Below are 18,136 nucleotides of genomic sequence, written 5' to 3'. Positions count from 1 at the left end.
CTGATACCTATTCTGCCTACATGTAAGGATAGCTCTTTGGTGTTGACCTTGCGTCTTCTGACCCTAAGTGACTTCTCTTTGTGACACATTATATATTTATTATATGGTTAGTAGAATTCTGGTCCATGGATCTGCTTCATTGCATACAGTATCATGGTTGTGTCTAATTTTTCTTTCAAGGGAGAGTCTAACATAATGAGAACTGCTCATTATTCAAAATCCAAAGAATAGTATCTGATTTGCTGAAGGACAATAAGGCAGCAAGTAGAACCAAGCAACCAGAGGAGACGCTTCTCCGACTTCAGACTCTACTCACATTTCCTAATCATAAGAAGTGCTGTGTAAAAAATAAATGGAATCAGCAACATCATCTTAACCGTGGGTTCACCTCACTGCTTCTAAACCTTAATTAAACCTAATTTGTAAATCTTAATTGAACCACATGTATAGGCATTAATGAAGCAGTATAATAACATGGCTCTGACAATAATAGAACAAGGATACTGAATGCGTATATTCTGGGGACATGCACTGGTGTGGGCTTCGTTGGAGTGTAATGGGGAAGGAGATAAACAATTAATCTCATTAATTGCAATCAAAGGAAAGAAAGTACAAACTGTTGCCTAGAGAAATAGGTTTTGCTAGGCTACCTCAAAAATAGAGACAACAGTAATGATGTGGCAGTAGAGGAAGGGAAGACACCTGAGAAATTTTGTTCATGCTACTATCCCCTATATCTGGAGTATCCTCTGCTCTCCTCTCTATTTATGCCTCTACATTTCCTCCCCAGCCTTCAAAGCTCAGCAGATACGTCCCATCTTTTATCTATCAATCAGTAAACATCTATTAAGTGCCTTCTATGAAGTGCCAGGCACTATGCTCAGCTCTGGGGATACGAAAAGAAGCAAAAGACAGCCCCTGCCTTCAAGGGGCTTACAATCTAATGGGGGAGATAGCATGCAAATAATTATATGAAAGGCAAACTATATACATGATAAATTGGAAATAACAGAGTGAAGCACTGGGACTGAGAGTGGTTGAGGAAGGCTTCCCATAGAAAGTGGAATTTTAAAGAAAGACAGGGTGGTCAGTCATCAGAGTGGAAGAGGAAGAGCTTTCCTGGCATGGAAGACAGTCAGAGAAAATGCCCAAATCAAGGAGATGTAGTGTCTTTTTCTTGGACCATCCAGGAGATCAGTGTCACTAGATTAAAGAGTCCATTTTAGGGGTAAAGTTTAAAAAGATTGGAAAGGTAGGAGGAGGCTAAGCTATGTAGGGCTTTGAACGCCTGGAGGCAATAGAAAGACAATCAAGTTTATTCTGTTGGAGTGGTGGTGTGGGGAGTGTGACACTTTCAAACCTGTGCGTTGGGGAATCGCTTTAGTGATTGAATGGAGAATGGCTCACAGTGGGAAGAGATTTGTGGCAGGCAGACCAACCAGCAGGCTATTGCAATAATCCAGGCATGAGATGATGAGGACATGCACTAAAGTGATGACAGTGTCAGAGAAAAGAAGGTAGCATATATATATATATATATATATATATATTTATATATATATATATATATATAGGAAAGATATTGCAAGGGTGAGATTAATAGGCCTTTGCAACAGGTTGAATATGGGTTATAAGAGACAGTAAAGAGTCCAGAATATCTCCTAGGTTGGGATCCTGAGGAACGGGGAGCATGGTATTGCCTTTCTCAGTAGCAGAGAAAGTGGTGGTGGGGGGAGTCAGAGAGTTTAGGGGCAAAAAATAATGAATTTTGTTTTATACATATTGAGTTTAATGTGTCTACTAGACATCCAGTTTGAGATTCCTGAAAGGCAATTGGAGATGAGAGATTGGAAGTCATCAGAGGAAAGAAAGGTAGATTTGAGAATCATCAGCATAGCATCTTATAATTACTAAAAAAGATTTACCCTGCTACCCCACCTTTAGGGCCTACCACAATGCTTTCTCTGTATTGCATTTGTTAAACTGAATTAAAATTGAATTCTTTCTTAATTCCATGAAGATTTGTCATCTACTATACACAATCATATGAAACAGACACGTGGGGATGTATACATACAGTTTAGTGTAGTCTTTGCCCTCAAAGAATGTAGTCTACTTTTGTACATATTTCGTATTTGATGTGTGTGTGTTTGGTCCATAGCTGTGATTTCACTGATGTAGGGAAATTCTAGGAAGGCTATCTCTTCAATCAAAAAGAATCATCAATTTCTCTGTATCATATCAGCACAAAGTTTTTTGGGACCACTGAGAGTTTAAAGGAATAGAGAGGATTCCATGGCCACTGAGTGTCAGGAGCAGGATTTGATTCCGGTTTTCCAGACCCCATAACCAACCCTCTACAACCTTCTTCAGACCTCAGTGGAAATATCCCAAGAGCCAGTGTCCCTGAAATGGCCATAGCAGAGCACTCCTAAACTACTAGCCTTGTTTTCAGTGCAGGCTCCATATGTAAGAAATCAACACTTGGGAAGATGAGACCCAGCAACTGCTTATGCAGTGCTACCACTCTATCAGTCCCAGCTATTAAAGACCCAAAAGAAAATGTCTCATACCCAAAGGTTTGACGTTGTCAAATTAAAAAAAAAAGAAGTTATAATACTCTTTTCTTTGAGACCTTTCCATTTGACTTGTAGCCTCCTATATCTGTTGTCTTCTCCATCAGAATGTGAGCTCCTTCAGACCAGAGGCTGCCTTGCTTTTCTATATGCATTCCCAGTGCTTAGCACAATGCTTTGGATAAAGTAAACCCATAATAAATTATTTTCCTTCCCTTCCTTCCATTCTTTCTTTCCTTTCTCCTTACTTCCTCCTTTCCTTACTTTCTCCGTCCCTTCCATGAATGACGATGTTTATGATCCTGCTACTGTCTCATGTGATCAGATGACATCTAGAGTATCAAGTTCAGTTCTCAGTGCCATATCTTAAGGAGGTCATTACCAAGTCAGAGATTATGCAGAGGATGGTGGTATAAAGTGTGGGTAGTGGTGGTAAATCATGTCATATGAAATTTTTTTTTAATTGAGGCTATTTTTTTTTCTTGAGAAGAGAAAATCTTAAAGTATCATGTGTTACCTGAAAGTATATAACAAGAAAAAAAAGTATTAGCCAAGTCTGTCCAACAGAGGAAGAGCAAAGAACAGAAAGTAAAAGTTCTAATCATGGTTTTGTTTCAATGTACAGCATAGTTCCTACCAATGATCACTGTTGAAATGTGGAATGGGCTGCATCAGGATATGTCACCAGTTCTCTTTCATTGGACATCTTGGAGAAGAGGATATATGATCACCTATTGTTATTATGTAGGGAATTCTTTCTCTAGAACTTCGTCCTCTGGCTCCTTATAGAGCATTTCCAAATTTGAGACTATTATTCCATTATTCAAGGGATGGAGGGGAGTGAATGGATGTGTTCTTGGTGGAGGGAATAGGGAACAAAGGTGTAGAGACTGGGAAATCTAATGCACTTATAAGGAACACTGCTCAATCTAAGTGGACCAGATCATAAAATATATATAGTATGCAGTGATATGCGTATCTAGAAATATAACTTGTAGCCAATTTGGGGAAGGCTTAGAATGCTAGGAGTTTGAATATCATCTGGCAGGCATTGAAAGCTTTATTTTTTATTTAAGTATTTTAAACTAGAAAATTACCAAAAATATCAATATTTCCGTGTATTACTGATTTTCCATTTTCAAACCCAAAATTTTGGTCTACTCCCAGCATTTGCTTTACTTTCTCCTATTCAGACGCTGCTGAAGGCAGCTGGAGAAATAATTAAACTTTACTGAATTGGGTCTATTACATATATATGTTATATTATCTCATTTGGGTCCTCACTGAAGCAAGGCAATTTTTTTCATCTTTATAATGAATTCCCTTTCCCACTCACCACAGAGAGTTTTTTAATCATTTCTCTTTCTCCTTAATCTCCCCATGGTTCTCTCTCTTTCCACCCACTAAGCTGAGCACCTGGCCTCATAAATCGCCAAAAAAAACCCCAAAACCTGCAGCATTTTGTTGAGCACTTCCTTTTCTCTCCTCTTCCCCATGTCATATCATTGCAACATGGTCCACCATTATCTCCTCCTTCACCTCTTTCTCACATAATAAGGTAGCTCTTCTCCTTTCCAAGGCACACTTCTCTATGTGTATAGTAATGATCTCATTGCACTTTCTTTCCAGCAGACTGACCTGTCATCCTCTCCTTCTCTCTCCTCTTTTATCTCTCCCTAACAGTTGACTAATTCCTTGCTGCCTACAAACAAGCCCAAGTGTTTTCATCATTAAAAACAAAAACAAAATCCTATTAACCAAACTAGTTACATTTATGATCACCTTATATTTCTTTTTTTTTGTGGCAAAGACTCTCAAAAATATAGTCTACACATATTGTTTCCATTTCTTTTTCTCATACTTCTCTGGAACCTGGCTTCAAACCTCATCATTCAATTGAAGTGCTCTCTCTCTCTCTCTCTCTCTCTCTCTCTCTCTCTCTCTCTCACTCTCTCTCTTCTCTCTCTCTCTCTCTCTCTCTCTCTCTCTCTCTGAGGTTAACAATGATTCATTGATGAAGAAATAATGACCTTTTCTTAATCTTTTTTTCCTTCTTGACCTCTCTGAAGTTTTGACATTATTTTTCTGGATAGTCTTTTCTTTAGGGATGTGTGTGTAGGTATATATGTATGGGTACATTTGCGTGCATGTGTGTGTGTGTGATGGTTTTATCCTCCTCTTTTCCATCTTATTTTACTGGCTATTACTTCAAGTTTTGCCTACTGATCAAGGATATTCCTCAAGGCTTTGTCTTGGTCCTTCACTTTTCCTTCTATATTTTATAGCTTAGTGATCTCAATCACCACCTAGGTGTTCAATTATCATCTCTATATAGATCATCTTTCTGATCTATATATTCATCCATTACCTTCTTCCTGACTTTCAGTTTTGCATAACATACTACCTGTTGGATATCTTAAACTGAGTATCCTGTAGTCCCCTCAACTCAATATGTACCAAACAGAACTCATTCTCTTCTCCCAACATTCTCTTTTTCCCTGAACTCCCACATTTCTGTTGAGGGCACTCTCGGTATCACTGTCATCCTTGATTCCTCAGTCTCACTCGTCACTCATATCCAGTTTTTGTCAATTTTTTTTTTTATTTCTACCTTCACAAATTTAAGACTTTAATATTACCCAGGAGAGTTCCTAGTTATTTGTGAAAAGATCTCATCTCTGCTTCTAGACTATAAGGACTTTGTGCATCCAAAATGAACTTTCTGGGTTATATTAAAAATAATTTAAGGAAGATAAAATGAACTTTGTGTCTCTGTCACTTTTCCTCTCCATCATCATCAGGTCCAGCTTTGCTCACTGGAAGGCAGGGAGACTTCTTCATGCTTGCCATTAAAGAAAGTATTGGACTAAGTGAGATGGTTTTATTGGATTTATTAGCTTAATAATATTTCACCCAGACAGTGCATGATAGTAGCTCAGTGCCAAAATGGATAAGATCACAGCTCAAATTAATGAACTGAAAAAGAGAGAAAGAAAAAAAAAACAAGAAATACAGAGGTGGAATATTAACTGCTTTTCCAGGAAGTTTTGAGAGATTGAAAAAGAATCATTTCAAACTAATGAGTTTGTGCCTTCAATACTTGATTTTCTACCTATAGCAACTTCTACATCCTTAGCAACTGTATGCTAGGCAGACAGCCCCTAGCCCCTAGCCTCAACTCCAGAGCTTTATCTTAACATAAAAAGCATGTGACTTTTCCATGGACTAGGTGCAGGAGAAAAGAAAACAAACAAAAACAAAAACAAAACAAAAAAGGAACTTTGTAGCAAAAATAAATTCAGTTACAAACAAGTTTGAGGAGAGCTTATATTTACATATACCTTAATCACCAAAGAGCCCTTCTGCCAGTTATATCGTACGTCATCCTTTCAACAACACTGATACAGAACCAGGCAGATAATATTTTTCTCATTTTGCAGATTGGGAAACTGAGGTTCAGGGGTGATGATGAATTTCTCGAAGTCACTCTGCTATTAAAAATTAAAATATTGTTAAGGACTAGGCCACATAGAAGGATATTACTACTGAGAAGTCCATATTATAGTGGCAAAGCGATTATGGAAGGTTTTTTGTTTATTTGTTTGTTTCCTGAAGCTTAGATTATTTTTGTTTTTCTTTATTTTTATACATGTGTACTATGATTCTCAGCTACTAGCCTGTAAGTTCCTTAAAATCAGGGATCTTACTTTATCTAATTTTTATACCTTTCCCAGTGCCTAGCACAGTGCTCCACACAGAACAAAAATTTCCTTGAGTTCTGAATTACAGCTATAAAGTACCCTCATATTTATTAGATGCCATAAATTAAGGTGTGACATACTATGCCCTTCTAAGAGGATTCTGTTCTAGCTAATGGTTCTCCAAGTTACTCTTCTCAGGGCTACAGATTACATGGAGTGGTACAATCAAGACAGTACTTTTAAATGGGAGTATGAGTTGTTTTTCAGTTGCCTTTACAATATGACAACGATGGTCATTGGCTCAGCTTCAGGACTGACATTTTTGTTTAAAATCAAGTTGCCTAATAGGAACAATAAAATCTAGGACTCTAGCCATTAATTATTCAGACCATCCTCCATTTAGATGTGGAAGGACCCTCAGAAGCCATCTATTCCAATTTCCTCATTTTACAAATGATAAGCTGATATTTGAAGAGGTTAAATTGCCTAGGGTCACACAGAAACTAAGTTTCATGAGCAACATTTGAACTCAGGTTCTCTGTCTCAAAAGGCTGTGCTTTTTCTACTGTATTATACTGCTTCCCAATCAATAAGCAATTTATTAAGTACCTACTCTCCTCTAGTTACTTGTCCATACACAAATATACAATGTACATGTAATAAATGAAGTAAACAAGAAATCATAATGTAAAGAGGTTAATTCAAGTTTCCAAAAATGGCCCTAACCTCATAGGATGAGATTCATACTTGAAAATGGCTTTCAAAGGACACACGTTATTCTAATGGAATAACACATATAAAAGGGAAAATGGTATCTGATTGGTTCCCTCAACTCTAACACCAAAAGCAAGGAGTTATCATTTATCTAGCTAAAAACTTACAAGTTTCTAGCCTAGAATTTTACAGATGTGAAAGATTCACAAAGAGTCCGGGGAAGGAGAGAGAGAATGGATATAGGTCACATAAGAGAATGAGCATGGCTAGATAATAGACAGATTATAGATGAAGGTACAACAATCCTGAAGAAAAAGTAGTTCGTCTTTCTTTTCAATATTACAACACCTGAAAAAACATATCTTGAATACTGTGTTCAGTTCTAGGCACCACATTTTAGAAATACTAGTGACACATTCAGAGGAAAGAAACTAGGATACTGGGGAGATTAGAAAATATATCTTTCAAATATGGGTTGATATGTCGTCTCAATAATAGAAGACTTAGGATGGAGCCATGACTGCCACTGTCAACTATCTAACAGGCTGTCATTTGCAAAAGAGATTACATTTTTTCAGCTTTGCCCCGGAAGGCAAAATTAGGATTATAGAACTGGAATAGAGTGGAGGATATTTCAGAGACTATTTCATTCAACCCTCATTTTGCAGTTGAGGAAATTGAGGCCTAGGAAGATTGAGATGTAGCCAAGTTCACACTGGCAATAGGAATAAGAAGCAGAATTGGAATCTAGGTCCTCTGATTCTATAACCAGTGTTCTTTCTGTGTAAGAAAAATTGTCAAAATGAAAAGGAATGTTTTGGGTAGGCAATTAGGTCCCTTTGACAACAGGCCTTGATAGAGACACTAGAAGATTATTTTGTGATGAATATTTTAGAGGCAATCTTTATTTGGATAGAGTTGTACGACATGACCCCTGAGATGACTTCTATTTTTGAGGTTCTGTGATCTCAGCCTCATTGTTTCACATTTACTTTTGGTAAACTACTCTAGCTATAAGTTATACTTAACAATAGGAACAAATATTGAATACTATATCCCATAATTTGTGGATGTGGTATGGTGGAAGGAACACTACACTGGAAGTCGGAGGAAAAGGGTTCAAAACTTGTTTATGCTGCTAAGTTGAGTGAGTCAATGAACAAACGTAAATGCGTTTTAATTTCCTTAGTTCTAACACAAAAGTTTATGACAAGATAATCTCTCAAGTCCTGCCTATCTCTAAATCTCATGATTTTCTGGTCATAATTAGCCAGAGAGATTAAAATTGTAACAACCACCATTACTATCACAGCAACAAAAGTAGGCATGAGAAGCAATCCTAAATGGTGGAAAGACTGCTAGGTTTCAAATCAGATGACGTACAGTCAATCCTGGCTCTGTCGTTCGCCTCTTACATGATGTTTATGTCTCTGAGCCCAAGTTTTGTCATCTGTAAAATGAGAGCATTGGACTGGATGGTCGCTAAGGTCCATTTCATCTAGAAATCTATGTTCAGCCTGTAAACCACGGACCGGAAGTAAGGACAGCTAGATTCTAATTGAAGCTCTATTACAATATTGCTGATAACCTAGGATTAAGTCACTTCTCCCCTCCAAACCTCAGTTTCCTCAGTGAAAAAATAGAGAATGGGTTAGATTTTCTAGATGATTTTATAAAATTTCCTCCCACCTCTAAAATTCTAGGATTAAATGAGATAACACATGGAAAACAATTGGTAATCTTCAAGAATTACATAAATGTTTTTATTATTATTGTTATTTTCCTATGATGGTGACTTTGGAGTGTGAGGAGACATATAGTATGAGAGAAGAGGAATGGTAGTTTATTAAAAAAATATTTGTTAACTTCACAACCCGCCAATCCCAACAGCAGAATTCACATGGGCTGAATCTTATCTTAGGGTCCAACTCCCTACTCTTACCTTGATCCTATCTTCTTCTATCCATTCTGGCAGATTAACTCCATAATCATTCCCTCCCTTTCTCTCAACTGCAATATCTCTCTATCCACTGGCTCCTTATCTGCTTCCTAGATACATACCTTGCCCCTCTAGAGTCTTACTTACACACACACACACACACACACACACACACACACACACACACACACACACACAAACACTTTAGCCTACCAGCTCCTCAAATAATCATCTTATCTCTCTCCTTTATTCCTCAGACAAACTACCAGAGAAACCTATTTTATTGCTTCTATTTGCTCTTCTTGCTATCATTTCTCAATAGTTTTCAATCTGAATTATGATCTCATTTGTTCTACTGAAATCAGAGTTTTCAAAAGTTACCATTAGTTTTAATTGTCACATCCAATGGCCCTTTCTCAGTCTTTCTCTTTCTTGATCTCCTTGGACTAAAGTTAGCTATACTCCCCTCCTTCATCCTTTTTCCTCTCAGGGTTTTATTTTGTAGTATTATTCTTTCTTGCTTCTCTTCTTACCTATCAGACTGTTCTTTTTGTCTCCTTTCCTGTATTGTCACCCATTTCTTGACCTCATTTATTGTGAATGCCCTTCAAGGCCCTGTCCTGGCCCTTTTCTCTTTTAATTCCACATTCTCTTGGTGATCCTGTATTCAGATGTCATTTGTATACAGATGACTTGCACATTTATGTATACAGCCTTGTCAACTTCAAAGTACAATCACTAATTAACTACCTATCAGATACTTTGAACTACAAATTCCATAGACATCTCAGAACATAAATCATCTTTCCTCTAGAAATACCCCACTTCTTTACTTCCTTACTTCTGTCAAGTGTACCACCATCCTTCTAGTCACTCAGGTTCTTCACATAGCTGTCAGCCTTGACTCCACATGATTACTCACCCAGCATATCTAGTCAATAACAAAGGTATCTATTTTCATTTTTTAATTAAAAAAAAATCTACCCACCTACCTCCACAACATCCCTTATATCTGTACCTTTTTCTTCACTCACAGTCACAACCCTAGATCAGATCCTAGTCACTTTCCATTTTCACTATCACTATAATCTCCTTTCATCCTCCAATTTCATCAATTTTTCCACCTTCCAATCCATCCTCCACTTCGCTTTTGCAGACATATCCCTCAAGCATAGGTCTAAGCATTTTACCCTGCTGCTCAAAAAGCACCACTGTCTTCCTATTACCCACGGGACAAAAGGTAAACTCTGTTTAGTATTTGAAGTCCTTTATGAGATGGTTCCAGCTTACTTTTGCAGAGTTATTGCATATTACTCCCCTTTACAAAGTCTTTGATCTAGACAAAATGGCCTACTTCTTTTTCCCCCAAACAAGTTTATTCCTGGAAGGCCCTCTCACCTCATATCTGCCTCTTATCTTCTTTTAGAACTCAGCTCTAGTATCACCCCCTGTAAAAGGCCTTTCTAATCCAAGCTGCTATTACCTTCCCTCTTCCCCCTACTGCCACCACCGTAAATTACTTTGAATATATATGATGCTTACTAATATGGTTATAGGTTATTTTCCTTATTTTTGTTATTGTAGCTTGAGAATCTACCACTGCTGCTGCAGCTGCTGCTAACTACTTATTACTGCTACTACTACTACTACTACTCTACTACTACTACTACTACTGATGTACTTGGCTAAGCACTTACTTAATAAATGCTGTTGACTGATTAAATAATTCATTAATCATTTCTCAATTCTACAAATAATGCTTTCCCCTCAGATCTGTACTGCCCAAACTATTCACTGTAATTGTCTGCATGCTAAACTTGGGAGGCTTTGTTTCCTCATGTGGTCGCTGTATCCCTTGCTGATACTCTGGCTTCAGCCTTTTCCAAGAGGCTGTAAAATCCAGAAATCCTTTCTTTTTTCCTAGAAAGACTGTCCTCTCAAACTTGAGGTGGCTCTATAGGCAACCTTTAAGTCTGCTGCTATCTGTGAAACTTCCCTTATTTTATAAGGCTCAGTGCTGGAATTATGCCACTAAGGGAATTTAGATCATTCTCTAACTTTCCTCTACATGGAAAGTTGGAGTTTCTGTAACATCATCCACAAATTTGCCTCTCAGACCACATGCAGAAACGTGCTCTTTCCTTGGAACACTATTATTGCCTTGGTTATTGCCCTTCCCTTGGTCTGGAAAATCTCAAGTTTCTGACCTGTATTTAGACATTCTTGGGAGAGCACACATTAGATCCCCCGAGCTCTGGCCCCAAGTGATCCATTAATGATTACGTAGGAGGAGGTGGTAGAAAATGCATATGTGTAGACTTCTCCACAATGATACAGATCTGTTGTGCTGTGCTCTGTTATGTCCTTTGAACAGGGAAAGGGCAGAAAACAAGGAGCAAGAAGATCTGTGAACTTGCTTTTGTACACCAATGCATAGGAATGGATCCTCCCACAAGATTATATCCTTCCAAATATCCTAGCCAGTCACCTTGGGAACAGCTTAGAACCTCAGACCAATCAGAGGACATTCCTTGTCCTCTTACTGAGATAACATTCAATATGGGAAGAAACCTATCTAATGCTACAAACAAAGTATTATGCTGGATATGCTCATACAATTGGTCAGGGGATTCTCCTCAGCCTCCCCTACACACATACGCGTGCGCGCGCACACACACACACACACACACCACACACACAAACATTTATTTATATTTTTATTTTTATTTTCTATTCTGAATTCTCTCCTTCCCTGACTGCCCCTCTCCATTCCATTGAGAAGGAAAGAAATATGATACCCGTTATACATATGAAGTCAAGCAAAACATATTTCCACAGCGACCTCACACAGTTTGACAGTAAAACCCTGTACTTTTATGCCTTGCATTTATATATGGTATAGTTAGAAAGCACTTTCATTTGAATTCATTATTTTGAACCCACTTGCAGCTCTGTAATAGAAGCATAGTAAGGGTTAATTTAGAGATCAGCAAACTGAATTTCAGAGATTTGAAGTGACTGGCCAAAAGTTAAAGAGATGTGGATCAAGATTTGGTTTCCTAAACCAAAGTTTGAAGCTGTTTCCACCAAAGAAATCTTTCTATGTGTAACAAAAAAGAAGCAGAAGATTTGACTTTTTTTTCTGGTGAGAGGACATTTTATGAAAGCTGAGGCTAAAGAACATGATATAAGTAGCAAGCACTCACAAGACTATATTATGCACTGCTAAACCAGGCTCAGACTTGGTGAATTTAGAGGAGGGATCAGTGTTATGTACAGAATTTAAGGAAGTCTTCCTGGAGGAGGAGAGATGTGACCTTGAAGACCTTGAAAGATGGATTATCCTTTTAACATCGTTGAAATGATTCTAGTTTCATTTGCATACTAACTTAAAAATTGTTATAAATTGATGTTTTAAAAATGACCTGATTTAATGAAGCTTTGATAATCATCTTCATAATTCAGTTTATTAGACAGCACTTCCTAATATGGATGGGAAGTATGTACCCTATATAATAAGACTAAACCATAATAAAATAATAATTGAAAGAAAATTATAAAAGTCATTAAAAGTAGTGTGAAGTTGATGAGGTGGGGGCAGGGGAGAAAAGGGAAGGCATGTTGCAATCAGGTGAATCAGATCAAACAAGATTCTACAACCTTCCCAACCATCTCTATCCATACCATATTGTCTGCACTCTGGCCTTCATCCTCATCTCTTTCTTCACCACTGGACCTAGGTGGTCATAAGTGAGCTTTCTCCTTATCTTGCCTGGGACCAGTCTTCCCTGCTACTTATTTGCCACCTGCACATTTTGCAGATACCAACCTTGGATGTGTTGATTTCCCTTGTTAGAATGTAAACTTTTTAAGGGTAGGAATGGTTTTGCTTGCTTGCCTGTAGACTCCCATCACTTACAACATCACATGGCATATATTAAACAATGAACAAATTCTCCAGCTAGCTAACTCAATTTCTGTTTTGTTTGTTTGTTTGTTTGTTTGTTTTTTACAGTGACAAAACTATTGATTCTGGAATTAGATGACTGGGAATCACATCCTTTCTTTGACACTTTTGACAACGGTGACCTTGGGAAAGTCACTTACCATTCCCAGACCATAGTTTCCTCATCTGCAAAATAAGGGAGATATACAAGATGACTTTGGATGTTACTTTTAACTATAAACCTGGGGCTTTCTGTACTTGAATAAAAACATTATTTGGGTTTTAAAATTTAGGTTACTGTTTTCTTTATGTTTTAGATTTAAAAAGCCGATGAGATGTGTAACCTTAGGGATTTTACCAAATTTTTATATGCCCCAATTTTCCTATCTGTAAAATTGGTTGTTAGGTTAAATTATATTGAATATCCAATATGATATGTATGTGTATATATATATATATATATATATATATATATATATATATATGTATGTATGTATGTATGTATGTATGTGTGTGTATATGTATACATATATAAAATATATTTATCTTTAACAATTTTTTCTTTTTAAATTTTGAGTTCAGATTCTCTTCCTCCCACACTCCTTCCCCTCCACTGAGAAGGTAAATAATATGATATTAATTATAAATGTAAATTCATGCCAAATATAGTTTCCTATTGTCAATACTGCAAACCAAAGCAAAAAATAAAATAAAATGAGAACATTATTTGATTTTCACTGAGTCCATCAGTTCTCTTTCTGGAAATAGATGGAATTTTTTTTATCATGAGTCCTTTGAAATTGTCTTGGATCACTGTATTTACCACAGTAGCCAAGTCTTTCATAGATGATCGTTATTACAACACTCCTGTTAATGTGCACATTGATCTTCTGATTCTTCTGACTTCACTTTGCACCACTTAATATAAATCTTGCCATAATTTTTTTTTGTGCAACAATCTTCCTCTGCATTCCTTATAGCTCAATAGTACTTCACCACAGTCATATGCCACAAGTCGTTTAGTCACCTCCCAATTCGTGAACATCCCCTCAATTCCCAATTCTTTGCCACTACAGAAATAGGGCTACTATAAGTATTTAATACACAGATGTCTTTTTCCTCTTTCTTTTATCTCTTTGGGGTACAAACCTAGCAGTAATACTGTGGGATCACAGGTTACGCACAGTTTTATAGCCCTTTGGACATAGTTCCAGATTGTTCTCCAGAATGACTGGACTAGTCACTCTGCCAGCATTTCATCAATGTATCTTTTTTTCCTCTCAGACCCTCCAGCATTTGTCATTTATGATAGATGTGAAATGGCCCCTCAGAGTTGTTTTAATTTGCATTTCTCTAAACAATGTTTTCCTCTTCTGAGTTTTTCTTTTGATCTTCTTTCTCACCACAGTAATTTTCTACATTCAGGGCTCTCTTCTGTTTCTTACTCATTTTCACCCTATTTTGTGACTTTTAAAGTTGAGCTCTGCTCCTAGGGCACTATCCTAAGCTTCTTATGCTAGGGGCCAAGGGCCTGATCACTGGCTTTCATGTCAGGTCCTCAGGTGCTTGCGACTTGCTCACTGCACTGAGCGTGGCCTGGCCTAATTATACCTGTTGTGCCAGGGTTCCAGGGCTCACAATTTGCCTTCTGCACTGAGGTTAGGAGCCTCACTGCTGGCATGCTGAGCTAGGACCATGGGGTCTTGGTTGCTGATCTATGCTGTGGCTAAGAGTCTCCCGCAAGCTTCCTGGGACACTGTCTGTTCTGGGCTACACTCCTTTTTCACCCAAGTTAAGACTCACCTTTCTTGAAATCCTTCTAAATTATCTTAAGCTGGAAGATTGTTTCACTCCATCTTTTTGTGGGTTTGGTTATTCCAGAATCCATTTAGAGGCTTGATTTAAGATTGTTCTTTTTTCTCTGCCATCTTGGATCTGCTTTCTCTACCACTCTTATCCTCCTCTTTTTTTTTTAAAGCTTTTTCATGAATTCTTTCTGGCCTGGGATCCAATTTGTCTTTTTCTTTGATATTTTGCTTAGAGTTGTTATCACATTGTTTTCCTCTTTTGAGTTTATATCTTGGTTTTTCCTGCCTCTGTAGTAGCTTTTTAAGTTCTGTTTTTGTTGTTTGCTCATTTTCCCAGCCTATTTCTTCAATTTGAACTTTATGTTAAAGTTGAGGTTTCCTCACTTTGGGTTACGGAAGTACTGTCCTCAGCTTTGGGCTTTTTTTTTTTTTTGCTGTTGTTATCAGAACTAGTTATGGATGGTTTTCAGTGCTTTCAAGATGGTGTTATCTTGGGAGAGTTGTGGTCACTGCTTTCCTGTTCTGGACTCTGGTCTTTACCCAGGAAGCATCCCTGCTTGCCTGTATTTGCAAGTGTTAGCATTCCTCTAGGCACTGGAATGTTGGCCAAAGTTCATCTTCCCTTGTGTGCTCTTCTCCATCTTTATTGTGATCCAGAACTGCTTATGGGCATCATATTTGCCAGTGATGTAAACTGTATCTAATGGCAGCAATGGGTCCCCTGGAATAGCTTTCTGACCAGTAGCTCAACCCTCTTATTGTCTCTGGGCTGAGAGCTCCCAAAGCTGCTGTTGCTACTATTGGGGTGCCTCCAAGGCCCACCCTGGGGCTGGATAAATGTCTCCCTTTGACCCTTTGTTGGCTCTGCCACTCCAAAATTTGATTTGAGGTATTATTTTAATATTGTTTCGAGGGAAATGTTGGGAAAATTCAGCTAGCTCCTGGCCTATACACCACCATCTTCTAAATCCTGATTTTCAGAAACTATGCTCCAAGATTCCTTTCAGTACTCTAAGATTCTGTCATATGTTCCTATAGTCTTTGTTATGAAGTCTCTTCCTTCTTAATATGCTAGCTTTAAAAAAAAAATCTTAAGGTCCCTTCTAATTCTCACTCTCTATGTCTTTCTCTACATTAGATTATTTCCTGGCTTCTTAGTATTTCTCAAGTCCCTAAACCTTTTAGGCTGTTTGCTATTGTTTTACTTTCTTTCTCTTCACCCCCACCCCTAAAAGAATGTTCTCAGAACATTTCTCTGTTTACAATTTCCCTGCTTAGGTATTTGTTTTCATTTGAATCTCATTTTGTTATTTTCTTCCCAGGATTATAACCCTTCAAAGTCCATTTATACTATGTCTCTATTCACTGTTGCTTGCAACATCTCCCATTTTAGGATAATTTGCAGATTTCATTAATGTGCTATTTATTCTGGCTTTGAGAACAAATGGACTTTTCTTCTCTACTACATAAGCTATCCTGAGAATAAAGGAGCTGCCTTCCAAATTAAATGTGCAAATGGTATTTAATTTGAAAGGGTTATGAACACCAAGGAAGACAAATAATAGAAGGTGATCAAGACAGGTTTGAAATACAAGTTGGAAACTGTAAAACTGGATGCCATGTGCAGAAAAACATGCAAAAGGAAAATATACGAAAATATGGATGTTTACAGCCTGGAAAAATAATTGGAAAACATTAATTCTGGTGAAAAATGGTAGTTGTGTTAATAGATTAAAAGATGTGATAAGAACTTAATAAGTATTCATCAAATCATTTATGAAAACTAGTACTATAAATGATGATAATATACATTACATATATTTTATGATATGTTGTTCATAATGCTTCACAGTTACAAAGTACTTTCACATCCATCCATCCAATATTTATGATATCAAATGCTACTTGAGGCAGCATATTTACTGAATAGAGTGCTGACCTTGGATTAGTAAGGGGGCAAGATGCAAGAATTTGTGAAACATCTATTCTGTGCCAGAACTTTTGCCAAGCGCTTTACGAATGTTTTCTCATTGCATCCTCACAACAATCTTGTTAGGTATATGTATGCTATTATTATCCTTATTTTACGGTTTAATAAAATGAGGAAGGCAATAATATTTCACCCACAATCACACAGCTAGTAGGTTGAACTCAAGTCCAGGACCAAAGCTCTTACCACTTTTATGAACTAACTGCTTCAGCAGAAAGACCTGTGTTCAAATATCACCTCTTCCACTTACTGATGGTCCTAGGAAAGTCACTTAAATGCTCAGAGCCTCAGGTAACTCCCTAGGATTAAGTCATAGACTACTTTCCAACTGCCTTGTTCGAAGGATTTCCCACACCTGAAGCTTCATCCTTTGTCTCTTGGTATAAACAACTCCTATGTGGAGAGAACTGATAGAGGCTGGAGTTTGTAGAGATGAAAAGATGGATGCCATATGGCACCTTCCCTCTGCGGGTTTGTAGTCTATAACACAGAAATAAATAAGTGACATTGCATAATAATTATAACATAAAGTATAATGAAACATCAGTGATCATGGATCACAGATCATATAGCAAGAATATAGGAGAAGCCTGGAGGGTGGGGGCGGGGAAGAATCTGACAAAGATTACTGAAGAAAGTGGCATTTGCACTAAGTGCTGAAGGATGGGCAGAATTTCAGTGCTTAGAGACTGAGACTGAGAAAGGGTGGTGAGAAAAGGGCATTCTACGCAGAGGGGACAGAGTATACAAAACCAACAGAAGCATCTTCTCATCTGATCCTCAGGACAACCTCATTACCTAAATATTCTCAGCATCGTTCTCCTTATAACTGAGAAGAGATGAAGAAACTGACTCGAAGTAACTAGCAATGAAGTCTCACACTTGTGGGATGTGAACCTAGGCCTTTTGATTTCCATATTGCTCATTCTAATTCACCACAGAATTAAATTAAATTAAATGTCAAGTATGAATGAGAGCCAAAGTGGAATAATGATTTAAGAGTCAGGCTTGTGGTCAGTAAGACCTAGGCTCCAGTCAAATGCCTCTGAAATGTCTTTTGAACTAGGTAGGGCAAACCACTTAACTTCACTGTGGGCCAGACAACTTCCTCAGCTTTAAGCTATAGACTAGTCCCAGGTAGTTTTCCATACCCAGAATTCTCCTCATCAATGAAATCATAAATTCTCATTTTAAAAAGAGAGGTGGAGTGAACTTTGAAAGCGATGCATAAGACTCTTGCCTTGTCCTCATCCCAAACAGCCAGAAACAGTTGACATGTTGTTAGTGGGAGCTTGGGGAGAATGGAGAAGGGTTTTGAATCACTTTTCAGAAATACAGCTTATCAAATGCAGGGATCCAGAGCTCTGGATTTTGTGACCACAGTTCTGCTCCAGTTTGGCATTCCAGATACACTCTCTGTGTCGTCAAGACAATTACCCTAATTCTTCCTCCCAGTATATGC

The sequence above is a fragment of the Phascolarctos cinereus genome, unplaced genomic scaffold, assembly GCF_003287225.1.
Source record: "Phascolarctos cinereus isolate Bilbo 61053 unplaced genomic scaffold, phaCin_HiC Scaffold_4;HRSCAF=312, whole genome shotgun sequence".
NCBI lineage: Eukaryota > Metazoa > Chordata > Mammalia > Diprotodontia > Phascolarctidae > Phascolarctos > Phascolarctos cinereus.
The sequence above is the reverse complement of the archived record's forward strand: the minus strand, read 5'-3'. Positions refer to the sequence as shown.